The sequence below is a fragment of the Sander vitreus genome, chromosome 21 (assembly GCF_031162955.1).
Source record: "Sander vitreus isolate 19-12246 chromosome 21, sanVit1, whole genome shotgun sequence".
NCBI lineage: Eukaryota > Metazoa > Chordata > Actinopteri > Perciformes > Percidae > Sander > Sander vitreus.
The window spans coordinates 5,248,276-5,275,582 of record NC_135875.1 but is presented as its reverse complement, the minus strand read 5'-3'; the positions used below and the strand labels follow the sequence as shown (position 1 = coordinate 5,275,582).

The 27,307-nt window shown below is 40.6% G+C and overlaps 1 long non-coding RNA gene across 1 annotated transcript in view; it reads right to left on the bottom strand.

Moving 5' to 3' along the window:
- LOC144535856 (uncharacterized) overlaps positions 1-27,307 on the bottom strand; it is a 104,907-nt gene that overhangs the window by 19,555 nt on the left and 58,045 nt on the right. Inside the window, exon 3 of the long non-coding RNA XR_013503702.1 lies at positions 26,136-26,214. This is a non-coding gene — a long non-coding RNA (uncharacterized LOC144535856). The remainder of the gene's footprint in view (positions 1-26,135; positions 26,215-27,307) is intronic.

Genomic DNA, 27,307 nt, shown 5'->3' with positions numbered 1-27,307 from the left:
GACCTCGGACTTCCGAGCTCGAAACTCAGACGACCAAGCAGTACCCAGAGCTCAAAATCCAACATGGCTGCCCCGTGCATCAACAGTTGTGAAAGCTGTAATAACATACAGTTTATTAGCACTTTTGTCTTATTTGTGTCTCACTAAATCCAGCGTACACACAGTTCCATTGTTGTTACGCTGTTTGTATGTACAAAAAACAGCGTAATCCGTTGTTATCAACTGGTATTGCTAACAATGGCTAACCTGGCTAGACCCTACCCCACAATGAAAAATCCAACTTGTAAATAGAACGCATTCAACTCGGGTTGTGACGTCATTCCCAACTCCGGCTTCCGAGTTCCGAGGTAAATGGAATGCACTATATGGCGAGCATGAACCTAGCTTAGTAAAGAGGAGCGGCGTTGAGGCATTTTCCAAAATAACCAAGATGGCTGCAAATTCTGACTTCTAGTTCATGCTACACTGATGCATGGCGTAGCATCACAGCTCATCTCTGAATGCTGAAGTCTGTTTAAATGTGTCCATTGCTCAGCGCTACATCAAGTTTCGTTGCTCTGACTGGCTGTAGGTCTATCCAATCGCATCCAGAGGCATTTTGGGTTACCTACCACCATTGATAACGCCCCTTGAACAAACATTAACTGAGAGGTTCAAGACTACAGTAACAATGACTCTTCTGTACTTGTGCTACTGTTCCACTATGCTTGAGCATTCACCATTATCCTGTCATTGTTAGTTCAGCAAAGTTACATAGGTTTGCAAAATTTCAGCTGAAGAAAAGATAAGTCGATTTGGATTAATGTGAAAAGGGTGTGCAGTAAAATGTAAAATGTGCAGTAATGTAAAATATTAAAACTGTCTGGAGAGAAACACTGGTATGACAAAACTGCGAATCAGGCAAATCTCAGGTTTGTATTTTAATTAACTTGTATGGTGGATTAAAAAAGCCTCTTGGACAAATGGAACATTATGTGTGCTTAAATAGATCTTGTCTGAGCAGTTAATGCCCTCGAGGGGCAAAGACAGCGCTGCGTATGTGCTGCTCCACAGGGACAAGAATGAGGTTGAACTACAGCGGGACAGTCCTGTTCGACCAGATACAGAACAGCCGTTACGGAACACAGATTCTGTGTAGTGTGACGGAGGATCGCTGCCTGTAACAAAATAGGGCAACATCCACAAACCCATCTTTAAACATTTCTATCACACATACAATAAATTGTGCAGTCGCCAACACTCATTAAGCACAGACCTGCCTACAGAAGCATGCCCACAAATACTGTATAGAGGACGCAATGCACACAAAAAGGTCATGGTCAAGTTCACTGTTCCACTGCAGGCTGTTTAAGGGCGCTGAATCAAGTGCACCCGACACACATACAGACCCTGCATGCTCTTACCCACAGGCTCCTCTCAATCAAAGAGTCAAAAGAGGACGTAAGAAACAGAGAAGGTGAAAGGGAGACAAACAAATAACGCAGAGATAGAAAGGCTGCATGGCTGACTTCACACCATGATCTGTATACGTTTGATTTACAGCATAAATAGATGCATGCAGGCGTGCACACACACACACACATATATATGCACAATGGGGGAATGAATGCAATCTGTCTGGATGAACAAACCTTAAGGAAAAGTTAATGAAACTTTTCAGTGTGGGTTTGAGGCTTATTTATAAGGGGTGGAGTTTAAATTAAAAAAAAAACAGACAAGGAAATAAAAAACACATCAACATCACAATGCAGATCTTTCCTTGATATGATTTAACCCCTGATACTGCAGTACACTGCCTTGTTTCACTTTTGTGCTTGTGAGCTATAATGGTCATAAATAATAGTGAGAGGAAGCATCTCCAAAAAGAATTAACAGCACACACGGGAACAAATCATCATTAAAAGTAATTTCTCAGGCAAAAACGGACAATTTATACGATACATTTTTGTTTTTGTTTTTTTAATACTGGCCATGAAAAGATAAAATACCGGTACGAAATCCACAGTCCTCAGTTGTTGAAAAATTAGTTTCGGCCAAAAATGAGGGCTGTGGATTTTGTTCCCCATCACCTACATTGGATAAAAAAGGGATCTTTTAATAGACAGTATGAACAGGAAGAATTACAGCAAGCTAAATGTTTCAATGTGCATATGGACATGTGAGTGTTGTAAAACAGACTTAAACACTTGTGATCCCATCCCTTAATTGATCTGTTTTTGTGGGTTTGTTAAAGTCCAAATCTTTCTGGCAGAAATAGCAGCATTACTATGTCACACAAGACCAGGAAAAAAAACATTTAAAGACATGCCGCACATTACAATCATACCAAAAGCAGATTCCCGAGTAAGCTTTACCCAAAGATAGCAATGCAGAATGTAGAGCTATGCTGGTGAGTGGAAATCTGCCATACACGCTGGCTGCTATTGTTGAAATAATTCCATCATCTATCAATTTGACCCAACCAAGACATCAACGCTGTTGTAACTCAAAGACAATCAATTAACTACTGTAGCTGTCAGGTGTGTAACGCTACAGAGAAGTCACGGTTCGGTGCGAGTTTGGTACAGTGGGAAAAAACCCAAATGCATAAGGATATGTTTCTTTTCATATATTTTAAACAGACAGTATTGCAAGTGTCAAAGACAGACACAATCCTCTTGCTTGGGAATGAAGTATAGCATATATTTTGTCCACTGGCAACTTTTGTATAGTTACTATTTTCATTATAAAAAAGGGGAACATTTCAAAGACTTGTGTATTACACTGTACAGACACTGAACAATTTCTCAAAAGGCAATAGGTCACAACAGTCTGTAAAACTGAAAGGCATCTCTTATGCTATGAAATTGAAAATACTAAATACATGGAATAATAAAAAATGTAACTTGTGCATTAGGAGGAGAGTTCCGTCTTGGCTATATTTAAACATTCAATGCACCCAAACATTTATCGTCACAGCGATCTGCACATCTGGGTGTTGCCATCGATTGTGTGTTAGCATGTTAGATGTAGCATGTTTCTATTCACATCCCCTACAATGGTGGGACAATGCCGACACACCGCCCTCGTCTTAAACACAACTCTCTCTCTGTTGTAGCTGACCGGGAACCCTCAGGCGGGTCTTCCAGTTTTGGCGTTTCATTTCCACTCGCTATGGTGTGAGGTGCATGCCAATCCGCTTGATGTGCTAACCTCAGCATATGTTGCAAACTGCATGTGGCTAAAAGTTTCCAGGCGGAACCTTTGCTTGTGGAATTTGGTTCCACATTAAGTGCATCCCTATACATACCGTGTATTCTGTGCGCACCGCACCATGACCCCTGTACTTTGACAGTTCGGTATGAATACACAAACCGTAACAGCCCTAGTAACTGGCTATTCTAGGCCACATAGTGTGTAATGGCAGATCCAGTGCCTAGTGCACAGCCAGCAGCCGCTCCCACAGCTTTTATAAGTCAGGTAGGACGCAGCCAACACCAGGGCCGACACAAAGAGAAAACCTCAGATCAAAAGTTGCCTTTGTTTCAATGAAACGGTTAATTCACGTCTCTGGGAATAAAGTTCAAAAGAGGGCTATTATTCTTCACTGTGTTACAGGAGAACCAAAGTGAGATAAATACTGAATAAGCGCTGCCTTACCCCATTAAGCCCAGTGGTGGAAAGCAGGGCTACTGGGAGTAGATTTGACTGTGGAGTTAACACAGCATCATAGACAGAGATACAATGATATGTTGCCATGGGACGCTACACTACAGCAGTGCATGTGCAATTCGTTCTACTTAAGTTGAGCAGAGTTTCCCGCAAGGATCTCTGAAAGCTTTTTTTGCTGCTGAAGGACGGACAGCAGTGGGTGTAACACAGATCTGCCATCTAGGATTCATAGCACCGTGGTGCAGAGCTATATGTGTATTCATATCAACATTTGATTTACTGTAACAAGATAAGAAGGATCCAGGTAAGATAATATTCACAGATGATTACAGTGTAGCTCAATGTGTACACTATGCCCAAAACCAAATTAAACATTTAGCAGACTGAACAGGATGTTTACCTTTGACAATGTTTATACAGTAGAATATTAAAGCAGTATTGATAGACGGACACGGACGCCGTATTAATCTGTTATTATATAAATTGCACATGAAAATGTAACTTTTTGGTACTAGAATAATAAAATCAATTGCTTTTTCAGTCCACCAGATGGTGAGGTCAGCGTGAAACATATAAAGTTTTCCTTTGGGGACATAGTTTGAAGTTGGAAAAAAAATTACAAATTGCAATATATCGCTTGAATATTGCAATGTTTAAAATTGCAAAAATATCGTATCGTGACATAACTATTGTGATTAATATCGTATCGTGGGGCCTCTAGTGAGTCCCACCCCTACAAAAAAAAAAACAACTCAATTTGTATTGCACGCCACTTCTCCTCAAAAAATAAACAATTTATGTTGAAAATAATTGACAGCAAAATCACTGTTGCTGCAGCCCAAACAGCTGGTTCAGCATCCAGTCAAGTGACGGAGATAAAAGACAGAAAGGGGAAGACGGCAAAGAAAGGAGGAGATGAGCAGGGAGATTGTGAGGACGAGGAGGTTATATAAATGGACGTCTTTGGGGGGAGTGACATGCGGCTGGAAATCGGAAGAAGGATGGGATATATTTTTAACATGACTTTAAAATCGACATCCACCAAGCCAAAATGCTTGTGTTATCAATAGTTAGCTCGTTCAGGTTTCTTAACTGCTTCACGAGTTATAGGAGCTTAGCTGGGAGCTTCATGGAGACAGCTAAAGTTCATGTTAGTGGCACCCTACAGCTGTCAGAGTTAGCATCGACTTCATATATTACCTTCTAACAGCTGTATTCTCAGTAACGTGACAATCTGCAAGAAACAGGTTGCTTATAAATCACTAAAATAGTAGTGGCAGCACCGTTTGGCTTAGTTATCAATGCCGTTAGCATCGTGGCTAACACTATTGTTACTTAGTTTATGTCAAATCGTTTCGGCTGTGCTAACATGATGTCATTGTGCTAACCGAGCAATGTTAGCCTTTACAACAGAGCCGCTTCAATACACTTGTTAGATAATGTTTCATTTCATATAGTTCTCTGCTGATTTGTGTTTGTCGCTGTGTGCGTGGTGGAAAATAATAATAATAAATAATAGTGTAAACAGAGAGCGGCGTGCCAGAAATGCAATGCGCCACGACGTAGGTCCCCTTCAAGGCCAGGCTGATGTTGGAAGTCCCTCTAGTGGACAGAATGTGTAACAACAACCACATGATTATAGTGGCATTGATAATGCATAAGCCTGAGCAGTGTAGTACATATTTATAACAGGCTGCATATGAGCATTAAATATTCGAATATTATTTGAATATAAAAAAAAATAACAAATGAAATTCAAATGGTATTATAGAGGAAGACTGACAGCTCTAATGCAACAATCTGTACCACGTAAAGACTTCATGATAACCATCTTGTACTGCCACACAGCAGAGAGTGTATGTATCCATGTGTCTTCACATTCACGTTGCATGAGTTTACAAATAGAATTATTTGACAGCGAGACTTTCTGGGTCATCCAGTGTGTAACACAGACACCTGGTGTGTGTTTTGAGTATATGTTAGGAGGGCTAAGCATACAGTATCTCTATTAAATCACTCAAACACCGCCCGGATGGTGGAGCCTGATGGACTAAGTTACCCGAGTAGAGGCTTTTCAGGGGCCCCTTGTAACCTAAAGGCAGATGCCAAATGATAGCAACGTCCCTGGTTTTATTACGGCTTTCTGTCGTTTAATGTCCATCCCATGTTTCTACAGAACTGTCAAAAGCTAAAGATTTAAAAGATTTAATTAAAATGACTTTTTTCTTCTTTTATTAGGTAGAGAGGACAGGAAATCAAGGTTGTAACCCAGATTTTTACATTTAATTAAATTTGTGAAATGACCAATAAAGATTTCCAGCGAGTAAGATCATTAATAAATATTAAGTCAAAGGCAATTGGATTTGCGGTTTTATTTTATTGTGGATTAGCCCTTTAGCCTCTTTCAAATCAAAAATTAAATTAAAAACCATCCTATTTTTTGTGCCTTTGACTGACTTATTTCCTCTACAGCACTTTTATTTCCGTTATTAAATTTACTGAAATAATTCAATGGTTAAATATATTTTCATTCTATTTCAATTCCTTTGCCTTGTGTCAACATGTGCACATTGAATTGCTTGCATGTTTAAATGGTCTTTCAACGTGCAGAATCTTGCACTAAATCGTGGCACATTTGCCGGTAAAAGGCAGTTTTAAGGGGGGGGGAGTATTTGTTTGGCAGTTGAGTTCAAATATCAACAATCTATGCACAGTATCGCTCACTGCACCTTTAACGGCTGCACCCAAAGGCAAACCTTATCACAAACAGCAGGCCTATGCCAGCTGCTTGGAGCTCATGTGAACTATCATTAGACTAATGGACAGTCGATTAATGTTAACATGCCAGCAGAGCTCATATCAGTGAGATCTACAGGTCGGCGCAGAGCCATTAATAATATATTTGACTGGCATGCCTTTTTTTCTGCTGGTGGCTTTCTACCATTCATATCTTTTCTAGACCACACAATAATCTGATTTCCCTTTTCCTTTGTCATGATTCTGCCACAATTACCAGTCCTTTGTTTCATGCCACTGCTGCCTGATGCAAAAGAAATAGAAACAAGATATACACAGTGACAAATCAGATCTATAACAATCTTTAATGCACCCTCTTTTTAGTCCATATGATTTGATCCTGTTAGATCAACATCAGGTTACATAGTGGACATTAGTGACATTATGCATAACATGATTCATTTACTCCACTGAATCTTTGTTTTGATATTGATGATTTGGTTTTGCATACATTTGCCGTATTGGTTTGCTTGTTGGTTTGTCTGTCAGCTGGATTACAGAAAAAACTACTGGCCTGATTTTCATGAAACTTGGTGGAAGGATGAAGCATGGGCCAACGAAGAAGCCATTACATTTAGGAGCGGTTCTGAATTACGGGGCGGCTAGACAAACTATTTTTCACTTTCGTTAACATTGCGAGATAGGGCATGGTCTTGACAGAGGTCTGTGCTCTCCAGGTGTCGTCCTTCATTTTTAAAACAATTTATACGGTTTTATTTATTTTATAATGATTGACACTGTTTTATACATTTTTTATTTTTAACTTAACCACTTTTTTAACTTAACCACTTTTTTTTTTATATCTGTTTTGTCTGCTGCTTTTCAATCACGGTAGCCCAAACGTCCTATTACCTAACTGCATTCGCCATCTCTTCCTGGGGGATCCTGAGGCGTTCCCAGGCCAGATGGGTTATTTAATCCTTCCATGTAATGGGTCTGTTCCAGTTGGGCGTGCCTGGAGAACAGTGGGAGGTGTCCAGGAAGCATCCCAATCAGATGCTCAAGCCACTGGCTTCTTTTAGTGCAAAGGAGCTACCCTGAATGACTCAGCCCCTCGCCTTATCTCAAAGGGTGAGCCAATCCACCCTGTGTAAGACACTCCAGCCACTTGAATTTGTGATCTTACTCTTTCATTCACTGCCCAAACCTCAAGACCATAGGTGAGGTCTGGAGTTTCGCTTTCACCATGACAGTCCGGTAAATGCCGTAAACTTTAATCTTGCATCTACACTCTAAACAACACAGGTTCAAAGTTCTAGAGCAACGACAGCCGCTGTAATTGGCTGAGCAAAGTGCCAGTAATGTGTAGTGAGTGACCAGAATGGACTGTTGATATCATGATAAAGGCTTCCAACATGTCTATGTGGGTACCAACTGTACACCAAGACACAGCGGACATGCTGCACAAGCTGCATGTTGTAGGGATGCTTTTTCATGGGTGCTATCTGCTGTGGAAATATCACTGCTTAAGAGGATTGGGAATTCAAACCAGGCACTATCTGCTGAATAAAATATCACAGCTAGAGGGGTCCTATGCTGGTTAAATGCTTGAAGTGGTGGTGGTGGTAGTAGTGGGAGCCTGTGTGTGAGACACAGCCAAGAGGAATTGCGTTCACCTTTTGATGTCAGTGAGCAATGGTGTTAAATCCAAATGTGACAATAACAGCTGACGGATGAACAACAAAACCCGGTACATTTGTTCACAGGGGCTGACAACAGCATTGAGATTTAATCCCCGACAGCAACACCTCAGACACAATGCAGTTCACCACAGCGAGGTGAAAAGCCACACAGAGTGCTTGCTTTATCTTTTAGGAGTCTGAAGACGTTAGGGAAAGCACGAGGTGTGAATCCTACCAAAGCTGTGAAACAGGGTGCACTCGGAACATCAAATACATTCTTGCAACGAAAGAACTGAATCATGGTGCGACAGTGCGTAAAAACAGTACATTGGTTATTTTAGTCAACATTTAGTCCACAAGAAGACAAGCTTAATTCATTTGTCACATTTCTACACTGCTTGCTACACTGTGCCAACTAAAACTCTCACAGATTGCACAGGTATATTTTAATGTCACAAAGCAGTGTTTAACTTATTCACTGATATTCCCTTCCTCTCTATTAGAAATAACCTACTACCTGGTTTATTCATGGGACATTAATCAGTGGGAGTCTAAAGTGAGACCTGAACCGACCCACAACGATGCTGTGCTCCCACACCTTAAACAACCTCTAATTTTTGTCATTTATAGTTATACTTCTGTCATTTCAAATCTTTAAAATAAGCTTAAAATGTTCCTCTGTTCTGGCTCGCAGAGCATGTGAGTGAAGTAGGGCTGCACGATATGAGGAAAATATCTAATTGCGATTATTTTTGACTGATGTGAATGCGATATGATTCACGATATTTGAGGGAGTGATCATTTTTGTATCATTATTCTCATTTTCATTGCAAAAATATTAAAATTAAAATGATGAAGTGTGATTTTTGCAAGGATCTGTAACAAAGATTTTTTTCTTTAGTCTGTAGGATATGATTTGTAGGCTGCGACAAATATTTTTCCTTTAACAAATATTGCGGCGCCCTCTGCGATTTGGATATTGCACTAGTCCGCATTGCAATTTCGATAAAATCGCGATTAATTGTGCAGCCCTAGAGCGGAGTGGAGCGGTGAGAATTTCCTAACAGAGATGTTCCTTGCCTCCGCTCTTCCACTCAAAGCTACTCTATCTAAATTGCTCACCACACTCCAAAAAAAGTATTTGTTGTATTTATCAGATGAACGGCGCCTGCCCTGCCTCCGCACCGCCATTATGGATGCCGGGCACTGGCGGCATGGAGGGAGGGACGGGCGCCGTTCATGTATGTACTCCCTGCTTCGAGTTCATGGTGTGAGAGAAACCGGAGCGATATTGGACCGGGGTGAAATGGGAGATAAGGCGACGTTCCAACTTTAAAAAACTCTGCTCTGCGTCCGTCCCAAATCCTCCCGCCTGCGCTCCCCGCTAGCTTTCGCTCAACTCCGCTCACATGCTGTGCTGGCTCGCAATTCTGCCCTAAAAATGACAATGACATGGGAAGTTTGTAAGACAACGTCTTTTAGTGGAGACTTCCATTTATTCAATTGATTGGGTGAGCACATCTATGGATTTGAAAAAGAACTTCCAAGATGGATACTAAGAAATTATTAATAATAAAAGACCAAATTGGATGCTCATGTCCAAAGTGATTCTTTTTCTAGCATGGGCAATTTTCAAGCCTGTGGATGTTTTCCTATAAAGGTCAGACAACAAGTCCTGATATCTCATTATAAAGACTACAGATTAGGGAGAACCTAAAGAGAGGTTTTAGGTGGAGTTGAGATAGCCTAAAGCAAATATGTAAAAGGATTGTTTAAACAAGTAAATGAGGCGTCCCTTTGTCTAACTCTTAAACATTCTCTTTCATGTTTCACAATTCCTATTTTGCATCCAAAGACTCCTTGTGAAAGAGTAAAATATTAAAGTCTCCATGGAAATGCAGCGCTAGAGTGAATAAATTATTGGAAGAGTGTGTTAAAATATAATTATAAATTGCCAGGAGCAACATGACATTTATCTTATTTCACTTTCAGATAAAAAAAAATAAAAAATCCAGTACCTGCAGCCAGTACAGAATCCTTTTCAACAAAGCCGAGTGATCGAGTGGATTTAATGACAACCACCAATTATAATAATAAATCAACTCAATCTCAATTTTGTTGCTTGCCATATAAAAGTTTCCAGGACATGTGGAAAGTTGTTATCTTTGCTGTGTAATTGGGCAGTAAAGCAAACGTATGGTCTTTGATCTCGGTCGCTTTGAATGCAGCACCCCTTTGGGGCTGTTATTTACCGAACGTTTGAACAACTATGCATCATTTGTGAAGCTGATATATAACGACGGCAGTTCCCTCTCGGTGCCTCTGTTGGCTAAGCAAGGAACAATAACCCATAACCTGTAATAATCAAGGGATTTCAAAAGGAGAAATCTGTAAACTTTATACTGCCAAACTGCACCACAGCTACAATTGTTCCAACTGCAAAATATTTATGAAGACTAGCTTTGCCAAAACCCTGTATGCAAACTAATCTCTCTTCAACAAAGAATATTTAGGACACGGGAGGAAGATTCTACATTTGGATACCATAAAGGAGCTGACCAACATAAAAACAATATTAATATAGAAAATTAATAAAAGAAAACAAGTTACAAGGTTGTGTACAATCCTGCAGATTGTTCTAAATGATAACACAGCAAATAAAAAAGGAGAAGATTCAGACCCAAGCTTATAATCATAATCCCAGCCCTCAAGGCTTCTCTGCGACGAAACAAGCAGTCAAAATAGATAACCTAGATAGCGCACTGCATTCCCTCATCTACCCACACACACGATCATGCGAGGTAACACAAGAGAGACACTGGCTACGCTGGCTTCTCTGCGCCGCTAACTAACAGAGCCAGACATGCATGGCCGACGTCAGATGGGAAACATTAAAATAACATGGGACCTTAGGGGACCGGAGAGAAGGACTGGAGCCATCCTGCATCCCCCCCGACGGCCCCTCAGCACTGGTGAAAGGAACACATGTGTCCCCTCACTGACCTCTGTATGCTGCAGCTAATCACATTGTCTGTGGCTATATAATTACCTTGCTCATTAGTCAAAACCCCAGGGTTATCTTTATTAACTGTCACACAGGCTGTTTTGGAGAACGGGCACATGTCGTTGTTGTGTCTATGTCTAATTAATTGCAATCGAATGGGCGCCACACACAGCTGTTCATTGCTTGTGAACATCATAGATTGTAACCTAATAGCTGCGCAAGATAATTAATGCGAGGTCGTTTGTGGTATCTGATGTGGTTTTTTTACATTATATAAAAGTCACAACCAAATCAAGCGAGGAGTTCGGTGGGGACCACGCTCTCCAGCTCCTCTGACAGGATGCTGAAGAATTAACTAGAAAAACACAAACATGGAACATTAGATTAAGTGAAAACTAACTGACCAGAAAAATAGATACCTCCGTACATTGTCCTATAATACATTTTTAGAGCTGAATTAGATTTTTCAAGCAAATATGCAAACTCTAAAATATAGTTCCAGCTTTTTAAAACGTGAATATATGCTAGTTTTCTTGTCTTCTACTACGGTGGCCGACCGGGGCAAACGCCCTGCAACTTAAGAAAACACACACAAATAGGCAAAACACAAGCCAATTAAGAAAACAACTTCATTAATTTGACAACACATGTGCAGCATTCAGCAAACGCGCTGCAAATAAAAAACGATGCAAAAAGAAAAGCACGCAAACCCCGAAAAAAGAAGCGATGTGAAAAGAAAAACAACTTCATTCATTTGACAACATGCAGCATTCAGCAAACGCACTGCAAATACACACAACACAACCAAATACATAAACGCGCTGCAAATACACACAACACAACCAAATACATAAACGCACTGCAAATATGAAACGATGCAAAAAGAAAAGCACAGACCTCTCCAGACCTCTAGAGGGAGCAGCTAGTGGAACAGCTTGATTTTCGACCCCACGGAGAGAGAGGGAGAGGGAGAGAGAGAGAGAGAGAGAGAGAGAGAGAGAGAGAGCAACTGCATAGACTGTAAATATTAAGTCTATGTTTGAGATATGTTTTCTCTCGTTTGGTGAGTGTGTCTCGGCTCAGGTCACAGGTGATACTCAATCAGCAGAGACGTCTGTAAACTCGTGGTAATAAAACATTTAAAACTGCATCAGCGTTTAATGTTGACGTTTGTTTAAGCCATATTACATGAGAGGGTTTAATTTCGAGGTCCGAAAGGCGCATCACTGAAGTGTAGGCCTCCTCAAGTGTAGCCTAATATTGTCATTATACAACAACGGTTACCAACAAAATAGGTGATCAATCTGTATTCATATTGTGGAGCAATTCGCTCTTGAAATACAAAAAAACAAAAAACAGACAGGATTTGTAGTCCCTCCCTGTTTAGTAAACCAGCCGAATTACCGTGGGATTTATCAAACTGAATAAATCCCGCTCGCACATATAAACACAAAACTGCTTTGCTAACTCCAACGTGTTGTAAGTAATCATCTGCTGAAAAAGTTAGTGTATTCATTAGCATGATTGCCGTACTGTTTAGTTCAAAAACATCCAAAACACCAAAGTACGAAGACATAGGGACCAGACACAAGCTTTTATTTTGAAAAGCCAAAGCCGGGAGCATAGACTGTATATTACTAATATATTATGTTATTAATAATAATAATAATAATATGAATTTAATATACAGTCTATGGAGTTCTCCAGGCTGCAGCCATACCCGACTCTAATAAAAAGGCAGAGCACTCTCTCCCCGTGGGGTCAAATCCAGCTGTTCCACTAGCTGCTCCCTCTAGAGGTCTGGAGAACTTCTGTTGTGTAATCTGGATGCTGCGTTTTTTTGTTGCATTTGTTTTCTGTTTTCTCCCCAATTTCTCCAGCCTGTGCTGAAGTAGTTCCTAATTAGGGGAGGTTATTTCGTTAGTCCTTTAGAGTTTGTGGCCTCACGTTTGTATGCTCCAGTATACTTTGGACCAAATCTCTGAAGTCTCTCCTGCAGCGAGCTAAACCTCATCCAACATTTCAATTGTTGTTATCAACGCACAGGGGTTTCTGTCTTATGGCCACTCTGGGTTTTATATTCTGAGGTGCGTTTGTCCTCACAAGGACTGTGACCTTGCTGCGGGTGACAATTTGACTCCCACCTGTCATGCATCTATGTAAAGCTGTAACAATGCTGAAGGAGGATCCCATAAAACTCAGCGCTCACACATACATTCCTCACATGCTGTAAATACACACCCTCTCTCTAGCTCCATATATACTGCACTAATGCCACAACTTAAACACATTTTGGGTGTGTCCAGATAAAGAAAACTGGAAACCACAAAAAAAACTGTACTCTTTTGTCTCCTTCACATCATTGTTTATCTCACTTATCAGAAACCTGTGTACGTTTCTCATTGTGTGACTTTGGTGAATTTAAACTAACCTTCAAAACCCAATAACACTAACTAACCAACCGATCGAGGCGGCGGTAGAACAGCAACTCTTGTGTTCTCCGAGGTAAAATTACTGTTTTGTTTAAAAGGAGTCTGGTGGCTTTAATGAGAGCAGAGATAACGGCTTCAGTTCCCCGTCATAAAGGGCTGTCTGACGGCGAGGTAAAGCAGTGAAAGTATTCTAATTATAGCTGATATTGATTGAGTCTTAAATACGTTTAGCTGCTGCCCCCCCCCCATCTCCAGCCGTACATTGCTTTGCTTCCCTGGGGGCGTGCCGACTGCCATCTACTGTAGCTAATACACTGACTATGGATAGGTACCTCACACATCCCTACTTCGAAAATCTGAACTATTCCTTTAAGCACTGCTGGTGAACAGAGACACCTCGGTCCTGTTTGTGTGTACCAGCTCCTATTTGAATGCCCTGCTGGGCCTGAGGCTGTGTGTGTGTGTGTGGGTTTACCGCTGCTATTGATCCCAGATCTTTATCTCTATTAAACCTACCTGCTATACTGTCTCCTACAGCAGCAGCATACTGAAGCATCCACACATACCTACACAAGCACAATTCCTGGACAACGTGTGCTGCAAAGAAAATAAAGGAAAGTAGGTGCAAACACTAACAGGATAAGAAAGAACGAAAGAAAGAAAAATGGATTGAACAAAAGAAACAGAGAGAACAAGTAAGTATCCACACTGGATGTAGCCTTTTGAGCCACTAAACCAAAGCCATTAAATCAATTTCCTCTAATCTGGACAGGGCCATCCCAGAGCAGGAAATGCCAGCCAGTAAGCTCCTTGAGGGAGAAGCAGCTATTGTGCCTGCACACAGAGCATTAACCGAAGATCTGATTTAATAAAATGCATTTTTTTCTCTGCTGGGGAAGGTGCCTGATCTCCTCTTTCATCCACCAATTCTATCGCTCTTTACCCACACTTCTCAGTACATGACCCTGCAGCAAATCCCCTCATTACTTGGAACAAGGTGTACCTGACTAACACAGTAACCAAATTAATACAATATTGACACGCCTGGCAGGTTAAGGAATTGACAGTATGATTTTTTGCAACATAAATAAACTCTTCCTATATATTGCACATTTCAAATATCTTCATCTTTAGTTTTCTGTAATGTTTGATTTTGACTTACATTTGCACTATTTAGTATTTGTATTACTGTGTTGTATATATAACTTATCTTTCTTTATCTTATTACTTATCTTTTTTATCTTCATTTGTATCTATTTCTTATGTTTTACATTATACTTGTTGTACGTGTCCTTATTGCAGCGTGGGTCGGAGAGAAACATATTTTCAGTTGCTCTGAATGTCTGGCACGTATTGCAGAATTGACTATAAAGTTGACTTGACTTGACAAATGATGCTAATGTATGTAATGTTAGTTTCTTAATGGTAAGAAAAATGTTCTGATATTAACCTGGCAACTTTGTCCAGTTCTTCAAACGAAAGGTTTGTGCAGGTTTTCATACTAGCTTCAAAAGCACATAATACACAACCTAAGAAATGCTACGCCGCTATTTAATATTCAACAAAAGAGCTTCAAATTAAAATGTTCTCAATTGGCTAATGGGAGCAATGTAATGTTTAATGAAACACTAGTCAAAGACGCTCGGGGGTGAAGAAACAACAGGACACAACAGGTTAAAGTCCACCACCGCTTTGTTCAGAGTCAGGGAAACTGACAGCGAAACAGAGCTGAGCCATTGTTTGGAACTTATTTGAGTGGCATTCATCTGAAAGCACCCAAACAAGCAAAAAAGAATGCATGCAACAACACTGCTGGATTGATGGTTACTTAAAGTTAATATTATCTTACAATAATAAGAGGAAGACAAACCTCGTCATAAAACCCAGAAGGCAGAAAGGAAGGAAGAGAATGTCTTTCTGATCAGGGAGACAGAAACGGAATCCAACGTTTCCTCAGAACAAAACCATGATTATCTTAGGAAGGTAGGATAGAATATAATGTGGTCATGTGTCATCTGACAACTCAAACTAGATTATAAGCTACATTATATAGGAAGAGCACATGACATCCGTCCGACCTATTTTCAACTCTTCTCATAACCCGTAAATCTTCCAGTTCTCTTGTTGCAGCAACAACACGTGTTCCAAACCACAACTTCCTTGTGATGCTGCGAGACAATTGGCTAAAAGCGGCACATACCCCAGACACACCCACTCTGTCATGCTTACTGAGGTTCCTGGCACTACTCCTGTCCTTTCTGCCTGGGAAATTAGAGGTTTGCCTCTCTATGTGACTGTGCGCCCACGCACACATACAAATATCCCTCCCCCGATTGTCATTAAGAACAATACACAGATACGGACACACACACACAGTCAGCGCAAAATACTTGGGCTGTGCTGCAGAGGACAGCTGTCAAGAGTGACTGGCTGTGTCAAAATACATCGCTCACACCTACACACTGTGGGTTTTTATTACACTGCTATTTTATTGATAGGCTCTCAGTAATACTGTATACTGGATGGGATGAGGTGCTAAATGCAGAAAAGCATCAGGGATGGAACTGAGTGGAAAAGGGTGTACAGTACAGGAAATTAAAATTCAGAGTTATCTCCTGTGGGTCAAAGACATTTTTCTTATCCTGAACTTGCAGTATTTTCATACTTTATGTGGTTTTTCCAAGAGCCCGCCCTTTAAACCACACACTTAGCCCATAGTGGGAACTACATTGCAGACCACCTATAAGAGCTGTCCAGCTACACACCGCTTAGCCACTGAAGGATGACAGTATAAAGAGGGAGAGATAGTAAAAAAATGACCTGCTACAATTAGGAACAGTGAGGTTTTGGGACAACGCGATCTAGCTCGTTCTGCTTAGCTGTCTTTTACACGGGCTGAAATGTAATGAAGGAAATGTAAAACTGCAGTTTTATATGGTGAGTAAATAAGGCTGCAGCAGCAGTTGGCTCACATAGGGGGAATTCCAGCTCTGCCTTTCTGGTCGTCCACCCTAAAGCACCAGACAACGTAAACCTTTGAGGTACATCCAAGAAAAATGCATATAAAATAACCCTTTAGAAAATCTGTTATAATAGATTGTAAAAAGGAATATAAAGTATGTCTTGGCACTGAGAGCCTTTGCTGCAGTATTCTGACTCCCTATGCTAAGGAATACAATAGCGAGAAAGGCTGCTAATGGCTCAGCTTGTTTGTTTTCTTTGCGTTTTAGAGTCACTTGATACAGGTTAAAGTTTAAGGCTATAATGCACAGAGCGGAACTCCGGGCCCCGCTGCCAGGAAATGACCCTAATCTTTCCGAGCAGGAACAGCTCCTGAGGTGGTAATGTGTTTCCCCTGAGTCAGGCAGATTATATAGGTGGTAGTGCAGCAGAGAGCAGCAGTGTGGGTAATACAGTGCCAGGGCCATCATCGATTATGGTAATTAACACAGAGGAAAGAGGCCTTGTTCTTTCTGCAGCGGCGCAGAGGAGAAATGAAGGAGAGAGGAGATGTGACGGGAAAACATAAAAAGAGAGGATAGAAGAAGGTGAGGAAGAGAGATGGTTGTTAAAGTAGATGGAAGAGCGTCTTGGTCAGAAGCTCTTGAGGGTGGGGGGAGTGAGGGTGTGTGGATCACTCACCAGGGAGGTCAAAGAAGCATTTTGAATATAGTTAGAAGACTACTCATTGTTGAATATGTAGATGTATGTTTATTTGTATGTATGTGTGTGTGCAATGTGCCTAAATATATGGATTAGGTCTTGTGCACATACAGTAGGTGCAGGTGTATGTCTTAAGTTGCTTGTGCATACATGACAATTTATGTGAAGGCATTTGTACATTATTTGAATTAGTCAAATTACTGTAGAACTATATCTGCATATGTATACATGTTCTTATCTGTCAACATGAACTACTGAGTTGTTCACAAAAAAAAGAGATTGCATGTGAGCATGCAAATATTTGCAAAATAGCTACAGTAAAAGTTATAAATCCTCTGAGGAACATGAATGTCTGTACAAAATGTCAGGACAATTAGGGCTGCGCGATATGAGGAAAATACCTAATTGCGATTATATTTGACTGACACTGCGCTTGCGTTATGATTCACGGTATTGGAGTGAATGATCATTTTTGTATCATAAATAATATTTAAAATTAAAATGATTATAGTGTGATATTTGAGAGGATCTGTACCAAACAAAGATTTTTTCTTTTGATTTGAAGGCTGGGACGTCTCTGCAGCACTATACTACTTAATTCAGAATGGTTTGACATATATTTTGCCTTTAACAAATATTGCCCACCCCCCCCCCACCCCCAAGTTCTGCAGGTTTAAACAATGTTTGTAATGTTGGCCCCCTTTAAATATAACGCAAATGCAGCAGGGAAACAACAATGAAATGCCACGATGTTTCCAAGTTCTTGGTGCTCGGTTCATTCTTCTCTATTCCATATCTATGTTATATCCTTTTGAAATGCTTATAATAAATACTTCCACAACCCTGTAATGAAAACAGAACTAATGGCATAGGTTATTTGTTTTAATAAATGTTACCTACTAAAGTTCTAAATCAAAATCCAGTTAGTCTCCAACTCTTGCTGCAGAAAGTGAGTCAAATTAGTAAGCGTGGAATCAGAGTTCACACTTAAATATATTCATCATGTGGACCAGACGCAGGCCTGCAAACCCAATTAGGCTCCAACTGCTAGTTAAAGAAACCAGACTCTAACTTGTATAACTGGCCCAGACCAGGAGTAAAGTTCTAAATCCCACTGTGCGGGATAAAAGTCCTCTCAACATGTGTCATCAGTCCCATAGCTGCCAGGTCCTCCTAATAACATTTACAAGCTGATTGATGGGACAATGGCCAGGCTGCCATGCTCATGCATGGCCATCTGATCCGCAAAGACACACTCTGCACTGTAGGTGCTCTGATCTCATCAGTGGTAGCCAAGGCCAAATGAAATACTGTATATGCAGAGCAAAAATACACGCTGACACGTCTGAAAAAAACCTTTGCTCCCTGGTCCAATAGAAGGAGAAAGAACTGTGACATGATTTGGCAGCATAACAAGGATTTCTTTATGCCGTTAACCCAAAATGTATGTTTTTAAACACATAATATTTGTTCCTGACGATGCAGATGCCATTTTGGGAGAAAATACAGTGTGTGAATATTTACATTCTGTCATACTTGAAGTCCTAGGGGATTGTAAATTGTAGATGAAACACGCACACAAGCACATGCTAAAACATTTGCACATGCTGCAAAAATAGACGCGGCACACACACACACACACACACACACACACACACACACACACACACACACAGTCACTTTTGGGTCCTCTCCAAGTCTGGTGCTCCAATGGAGGGCATGTTAGGAGGAACAACACCAACCAAAAGATAAGCAGAGAAAGGATGTGTATATACCATTACACTTAACAGCCTTACAGAGAGAGAGAGAGAGAGAGAGAGAGAGAGAGAGAGAGAGAGAGAGACCTATTTGTTCCAGTTCATTGTCTGATGTGATTGCGTTCAAAAGAGAGAAATTTCTGATGACAGCCTGAGCTCGGAGGGATAATCAAAAACAAAACTAACTAACATAAATTATCAGTGTGGATTCTGGTACACAGTAAAGCCTCACACAGCGGAGCACATACTGTGATGCAAAACAACCCCATGCCTCCTCTGTTTCACTGACACATTGTTGCTGAAAACTGCCAGACGCACTGCAACCTGTCTGCAATTACTGCATACAAATTGTTGTTCAATTAGTGGCAGAGATTGGTATGCATGCGCATATTTTCTGACTGTCAACAAATCCCCAATCATGCGTGTATCCAAAGCCTGATATAGCTTTTCCTCGGTGCCACAGAGCTCCATTGTTGTCCAAAAAACATTAAAAACACATCAATGAGCCACACTGTTGCACTGGGTGACATGTTCCTTCATCACCATGAACACACACAGTGTAGTTTATTTTGACTCAATCCCACACACACCATCCTGCTGCCACAAATACTTACTAGAAAACCAAATGTGGATTAATTTGCAGCTGAAAATAGTCCGGAAGAAAAGCACTGTTTACGCCTTATGTCCAGATTTACTTTTGCATTATTTGTCAGGGACCACGTGCATTGCAGCAGTGCAGCAAGCACCTAGCAAGCACATAAAGTGTGGTACCTTGAGCCTGGCAACATTTATATATGTTGACATGAGAGAGAAGAGCGATGTGGCTAAGGCATAACAGCTCATTAATGCCAACTGGGTCTGGGAATAGAAGGCGAAAATACCCCAAAAATGCATCTACAGTAAAAGTAGAGGCATTGCGGGGGAGCTGACATCCACAAATACAAATCAAAATGCCACAGGAGTCTGGTCTTTAAACACCAAAAAATAGGGCCTCACTTGTGTATGACCGCTGCGACTAACCACACTCTCTCAAAAACATCAGCAGCAGCAGTGAAGTGCGGTGGTCAGCTGCGGGGTCAGAACTGTGTACTTTCTGTGCTAATGCATTCGATCTCTCGTTAAACTAACGCCTGTCACAGCAAGAAAAAAATATTGCTCAGTTCGGTCAGTCACTGTAAGCATGCGGGCCGGCCACACAGAAAACACTCTTTCCCTGCCCGGACCCACTCTGTTTGCCAGGAAACCATTCCCTCTGAGCTGCAAGCAAATAGCCCCTGAGCGGTGGGGGAGCAGGTGATCAATGAGCTGTGGAGAGGAGAGCATTTTAAGTTCAGCTCATAATGCTCTGACAGAGACCAGCAAATACTCTTTCAGGCTGATGAAGCCAACATCTACTGTGTATGCCTGTATCTCCCTCTGTGGTTATTACAGGCTGGAGGAGTGACAAGCCCCCCTGGCTGCCTGTGTTTACGTGGGGTTTCTCAGGGCTGTGCGCCCACAAACCTCTGTGACTCTTTCTGTGATTCATTGTTAATTTTGGCTCAACATTTTATTTTTAGCCATTAATACGTGTTTTTGTTTTTTTATTTTAAGTCACGCTTCAAATCGTATAAACACAAATGTGTTACTGTATCTTCATTTTTGTTAATTTCAGTGAAACATTTTTTTAGTGATTTTTTTAACAATTATTACAGTAGTTCCCAAACTTTTTGATATCTCACAGCAGGTTATGGCCTTAATATGGACATAATGTACATTTTAAGCAGTTTAACAAATCGGGATGTTTTGTTCTCAGATTGTTTCATTTTAGGGATTTTTTTTAAAGGCGCCATTAAGTCGAAAAAATATGCTGTTGTTTTTTTACTTATTCATCACATTACTCATCATAAGTCCTATCCAGGCTGGGAGTTATTCAATTAGTCAATTAAGAGGAGAGAGTGGCAGTAACTTCTGTGGTGAGTCAGTGTGACGAGGAAAGCGTGAGCGCCGATGCATTACCCTGCTGTAACGTTAGCTTGCATTAAAGAAAATGGTCACCTCTTTAACACCTCACCTGCTAGCTATCTAGTCACCATACACTGTAGTGAGAAAGTCTTCTACTGAATAAACAGCTTCTCTGTCAGAGGTGAGCTGGACGAGCTAAATTGTAAGAATGCTAGATTGTTGCTTCAGGTAGACAGATTTTTACCTTGATAAGAGCTTACCTGTCATTCTTTTTCAACGAACCTGGCCCTGTAGTCATTAAAGTCAAGTCTGTGTGTTACGTGGCCAGGTTAGCTCAGTTGGTAGAGCAGGCGCACATATATAGAGGTTTAGCGGCCCTTTGCTGCATGTCATTCCCCCCCCTCTCTCTCCCCTTTCATGACTTCGTCTGTCCTGTGAAATTAAAGGCCTAAAATGCCCCAAAAAAATAATCTTAAAAAAAAAAAGAGTGTGTGAGCATTATTCATCACTTATTTTCTTGCATTCAAAATACAGAACGGGTGCAAACAGTGTGACCCTTTTTAGAGGGAACGTTCAAGTTTTCTTTCTTTTCTGAATATGCTTTGTGTTCAAACAAGTGTTCACTCTTGACGGAAACAGCCACTGCTTCTGCTTCGAAGTAGGGGATCAAGTCCCTTGGAGACCTTCTAATTCCCCACTATCCTTTTAAAGGACACTGGGACTTCCTGCACTGTAATCATCACACACTGAAGAAACACAAGGTCTGGGGAGTCTACAGTGTGTTTGTGTACACGTTACCGCATTCCTTACCATACAGCAGTTCACCAAGTGCACTAATGTCACACACCAGTAATTGCTGTCTTCTGACTGAGGTTATACCAGTGATTCGCTATACATTTGTAGGGGTTATTTGGGTAATTTGCTTCACTGCCAGCGAGAGCACACAAGAGAGTATTAAGTGTAATTTTCCACTGGCAAAGAGGCAGATTGTTTTTTTTACTCAAGCAGAAAATATGTTGTTTTGTTAACAGAAGGTTGCAAAACAAAAACAGGTTAACAGTAAAGACTGAGTTATGACCATGATTGACACCTAATGTACAAAACAATTGAAGTGAACATAATAGTGGATTGTGATGTGAAACAGGACAAATCACAAGAGGGATTACTTTTACCTTGACTACAGTGCTGCAGATTTATTCAGCGGGTAGGATTGAAATCTACAATGATGCCAAGATTAACTTTCCTTTGTTCTTATGTCAGAAGGGTAAATGGATAAAATGTGATTATTATAAATCACTGTCTTTTTCCAATTTCACTGCTGCTGTTGACATGACTGACTCTCAGGCTCTTACTTTACTGCCAGTGTGCAATTAAACATACTATATATATATATATATATATATATATACACACACACACACATGGCTGCATACTGTACAGCATGCACCCACTAAAAATGTGCATGCTACACAGTTTTTACACATGTGTATGAGGTATGTGCAATGCATGTGTGTGAGTGTGCACTGCAGCAGCTATGTCAGCAGTGGTCCTGTAGCACCAGGTGAGATTTATGAGGTGTTAAGAATGTTTGCCTCTAGCCCAACGATGGGAGTCTGATCCCGCCTAACACCCCGCCTGGCTCCTTCCCACACAAGCACAGACACACAGCTGCATATATATATATGTATATATATATATATATATATATATATATATATATATATATACACACTGCACAGTACGCCCCCTGTACACACACACACACACACACACACACACACACACACACGTGCACATCAACCCCTGAACCCCAAAGTGTGAGTCTAATGTCTGCACCACCCCCATCCCCGCTCTGAAAGACTCACTTCCTGAGGCTAAGCACACCTTTTAAAATGTCTCCCTTACCCTGTTCCACAGCCTCCAAATGATGTTCTTTCCCCACTTACAAAATCACTCCTTCTGTGGGAAAACCACACATATTCTGGCCTTCGTTTAACCAAAGAGCTTGGCGTCCAGTGGGGGCCACTCGGAGAGAAAAGCTTTACTTTAAGGCGGTTCGAAAAGGTCACTGCAGGAGCTAGTGAGAAGGGAGCATGTTTCACAGCTTTGACAAGCACCATGAATCACAACAGCATCTCACTTTACTGGGTGACCTTGAAGATGCTCCCGTCCCCGACAGAAAGTACAGACTTGCATTCTCTCTTGCAGTTGCTAAATATTCTATAGCCCAAGTGAGCAAGTAGACACATACTTATATATTTTGGACAGAGTATTTGTAACCAGGGATGTAGGGATCGAGTTTTTATAATGGGTCTCAGCTGATACCGAGCCTGATCCAGTGCTTATATTACCTAAATGTTGAATAAATATATATATATTTGACATATTAAAGAGCCCCTATTATACTCCTTTTCAGCATCATGACTGTAGTCTTGCAGTCTACTAGATAAGTTTACATGCTTTGATGTTCAAAAAACACATGTTTCTCATACTGCCCATTGCTGCAGTGCCTCCACCTGAAACAGTGTCTGAGCTCTTGGCCCGCCTTCCTGAAAAGCCCAGTCTGCTCTGATTGGTCAGCTGGCCCACTCTGTTGTGATTGGCCAACCAAATTCAAATAAGCCACTGGGCGGGCTGTGCTTGCTCAGGCAGCACCAATGGGCAGCACATATGAGCTGGGCTGGCTTTCTCAATCAATGACATCATTAACTGAGGAATGCCAAAGCAGGAATGTGGACGAGCCGCTTTTAGACAGTTGAGAAAAAGTGCTGTCTGTGGGAGATAAAGCTCCATTTGGAGTGAAATAAGTTTTTTTGTACTTTATACATTTATTACATACACAAAAAAATTATGTAACACTAAAAGACGGGGGAAATCCAAAAAAGTATAATAGGGGCTCTTTAATATAAAAGCTGGAGTAAATTATTAATGAAAGTTTAACTGGGAGGATGTGGCTGTTGAAATTGACGTGAGTGCTGAAAACGACAAGTACAGTAAAGAAAGAACTGGATTTTGATCGGCTTCATTTTAGTCAATACGATCCATTAAAATATGCACTTCTACCAATTCATCTCAGCTATTTGAGCACAACTGGTCAAGTACCTAGTGCCAGGCTTAAAACTAAGTTTTAGTATGTAATGTGTCCCTTAATAAAACTTAATTCCTAATTACATCTATATACTATCTATATACATGTGTATAAATGTAGGTTTGCCTAAAACAAGGCGTCAAATCAATAATCCAACAAATTAATGAAATCTGACATTCATGTAGCAAACAACAACTGTCACGTCTAGTCCCTGTGTCAAGTTTCTTTGTTTAGTTGGCTTTATGTTTTCTGTTGGTTTTCCCATTTCCTGTTTTATTTTGAAGTCTGTCTTTTCTCCCTAGTCTTGTCTGGTTTTACTTCCTGTCTTTTGGTTTTCCCACCCTTGTGATTGTCTGATGTGTTTCACCTGTTTCCCAGCCCTAGTGTCACCTGTCCCTTGTTTCTTCATTAACCTGTGTATTTAGTCTCTGTGTTTCCTTTGTGTCTTGTGGGATTATTATGTTCTGTCTGTGTGTTGGCTGTGTTTTTCGAGTGGGGTACTGTTTGTGCCTGCTCATTCCTGGCTTCCTTGCTTCCTGGCCTGCATGCTTTTGGAACAACTTGTTGTAAGTTTTTGCTAATAAACTATTTTCTGAACTAAACTGCATTTGGGTCCAAGCCTCGCTACTTATCTCTGTGACAACAACATCATAAGTGACAGGCGAAAATTGATTGTGTAACAAGCATTCACTTAAAAGCAACTTTTACTTCGGTCAAACTAGGTCACCAACCTTTTTGCAAAGGGGTCTGGGGTCAACAACCTGGATGTCAACAGCATTATGACAAAGTATAACACAGGCAAATATTTACTACTAGTTATAGTGACTTCTTTATTGTCTCTTTCCCTGCTGCAAGAGACAGGTACACAACCAAACCTGATGTGCAAATGTTGCCTTGATCGCCACAGCAACACACAAAGACGGGGTTGCAACAAAAATGACAGCTCTCTACACTTTAGCGTCACCTGTGTCCAGTTCCCCTCTTCAACCTGTGGCTGACGAGGTTGAAGAGAAAGGCTTTAATGGTAGCTTTCTACCATTAAAGCCTTTCTCACCAAACATCTGTCCAAACAACTCTGGGGGTTATTCCATCTCACTCTGCCCGAGCTGCTATACATTATCTGCCTCTGCTGCTTCCCTAATGCTGCAGGGATTTAGAGCGGGATTAAACCACAATTATGCACTTCCCTATTCGCTCCAGCTGTGCAGAGAGAGGAGAGGACTATGGGAGGCACCATTCAAAATAAGGCGATTGCTGAAGATGCTTTGTGCAGTCATACAAAAACTGAATTTACATAAAAGTCTTATTCTTTTGGCATATGGTGCTCCATTGCCCAATTTCCTATCTTGCAGATTTCCACTGAGAAAAAAATCTCTTACTTAGAACCAGTTTTGTTATTAATAACCATTAAATCCTGAAACGAATGAATAAAGTTGTGACGCAACACTGTCAAATGTAAATCAAATAAGGCTGAATCAAATGTCTGTCTGCATATTTTATAAGGTCACCACCCTAAAAAAAATCTTCGAACAAAATCCTTAATGTGAATAAAATGATTCATTTGATTAAATGAGTTATTCTTTTTATTAAATTAACTTTCTTCAGTAAATATAAGTCGTAATGTATAGCAGGCTGATCTAATAAGTTTGCTAAAATAATTGAGCCTTTAGGCTGATGGCAACATTATGCTACGACAGAAACAACGCTTTAGAGTTTTGGAAATGTTTGAAGTCGGAAACAATTCTAAAAAAATGATTAAAAAAAAAAAAAAATATATATATATATATATAGCTGCGCAGCATTCAAATGTTGACTTTTAGAATTTTCATGCCAACGTCATAAATAAAGCTCCACAATGTTCTGTACAACCCTAGAACTAGATGAATAAGGAACTACTAATTCTAGTTATACTTTTGTGGCTTACTGTTAGTTTAAATTAGAATTGTAATCAGGCGAACATTTCACATCCATACTCAGTGGGAAATGACACCTACAGAGCGATCGAGCATTTGAGCTGCACATACTGCATATTGTGACAAATCACATGCATAATTGGATGATGACAGTATAAGGGATGAAGATAATGAATCACTATTCAAACCAGCCAGAGTCTGTGATGTGTACACACACACACACATGCCACAAACATACTAAACACGTGGGCAGAACACAACCTACCAGTCATATTGCATGTGTTTGTGTGCGGTTAATGATTTCCCCAGGCCTCCTGCGTTGTATGGTCTGCCTCGTCTCCGCCCTGGAAGAAATAATAAAAAGAGGATTGTTAGGGTGGGTGAGCAGCTGAGAAAGAGGGCGGAGGAAGGGAGGGATGTAGCATATAGAAAACAAACAAGCCCGTACAGTACAAAGGCCAGCAAGGACACCCTTCCTCCTACCCCTGCAAGCCCACTTTTCCCCCTGTCCTCTACTTCTTTTCCTGTTCTGTTTGAGTGTCTTTCCTCTGTCGACTTCTCTCCCTTCATCTGCAAGTCTATTTTTGTTGTTTTCCATGTTTTCATATACACATACTGTAAATTCATGCTTTTTCCATATACAATCACTCACTTTTTTTTCCTTCATTTTTCACACAAATGGATGACAGGAATATCAAAGGAACTGTGTGTATAACGTGTTAATTGGTATGCTTCATATTCAATGGACAGATATGAGTGGTATCCATCTTCTCATCTAAGTCTCGGCCGGAAAGCAAATAGTGTTTTTACCCAAAACGCAAACAACCCTTTAAACATCAATGCTGTCTTTTTACTTGAATCATTCACAACAAGACAGCAGATTTTACCTTTGTTAAAAAAACAAAAAAAAACACAACACAGCAACACAACAACTACATTTGCTATAAGTCACAACATGTCTTATACCTTGTGAGGTTTATTACAAAGATGACAACTTCATATTAGAAAACCACACAGTCACAAAATGTATCAAAGCGTTTACAGGGTATGTATCAATGCTACAATTCATTATGGTTTGTAACTTAATAAAAATCCCACAAAAACGGTAATGCCCACAAATGTCAGTAGGCTGGCCACAAAAGACAGCTACTTGCCACACCACAACAAAGAGGGGGGAAGAGAGAGAGACACAAAAAGAAACAGGAGGAAAAGAGAGACTGAATGAGAGAAAATATCCAGAAAATCTGTGAAAGTGAGAAAGACGTAGGAAAGAAATCCACTGCAAAGTGTTTTGAGACAGGAATGAAAAGAGGAAGCTGTTAATGTAGTCACGGTCCCATCAGAGGGGGAGGGAATGCATCCGCATCCGACTTTATATATGTGGATGTGAGTGTGTTGTGAAATTAGGGTGTTGTAATCATTTGTATATCACATTTG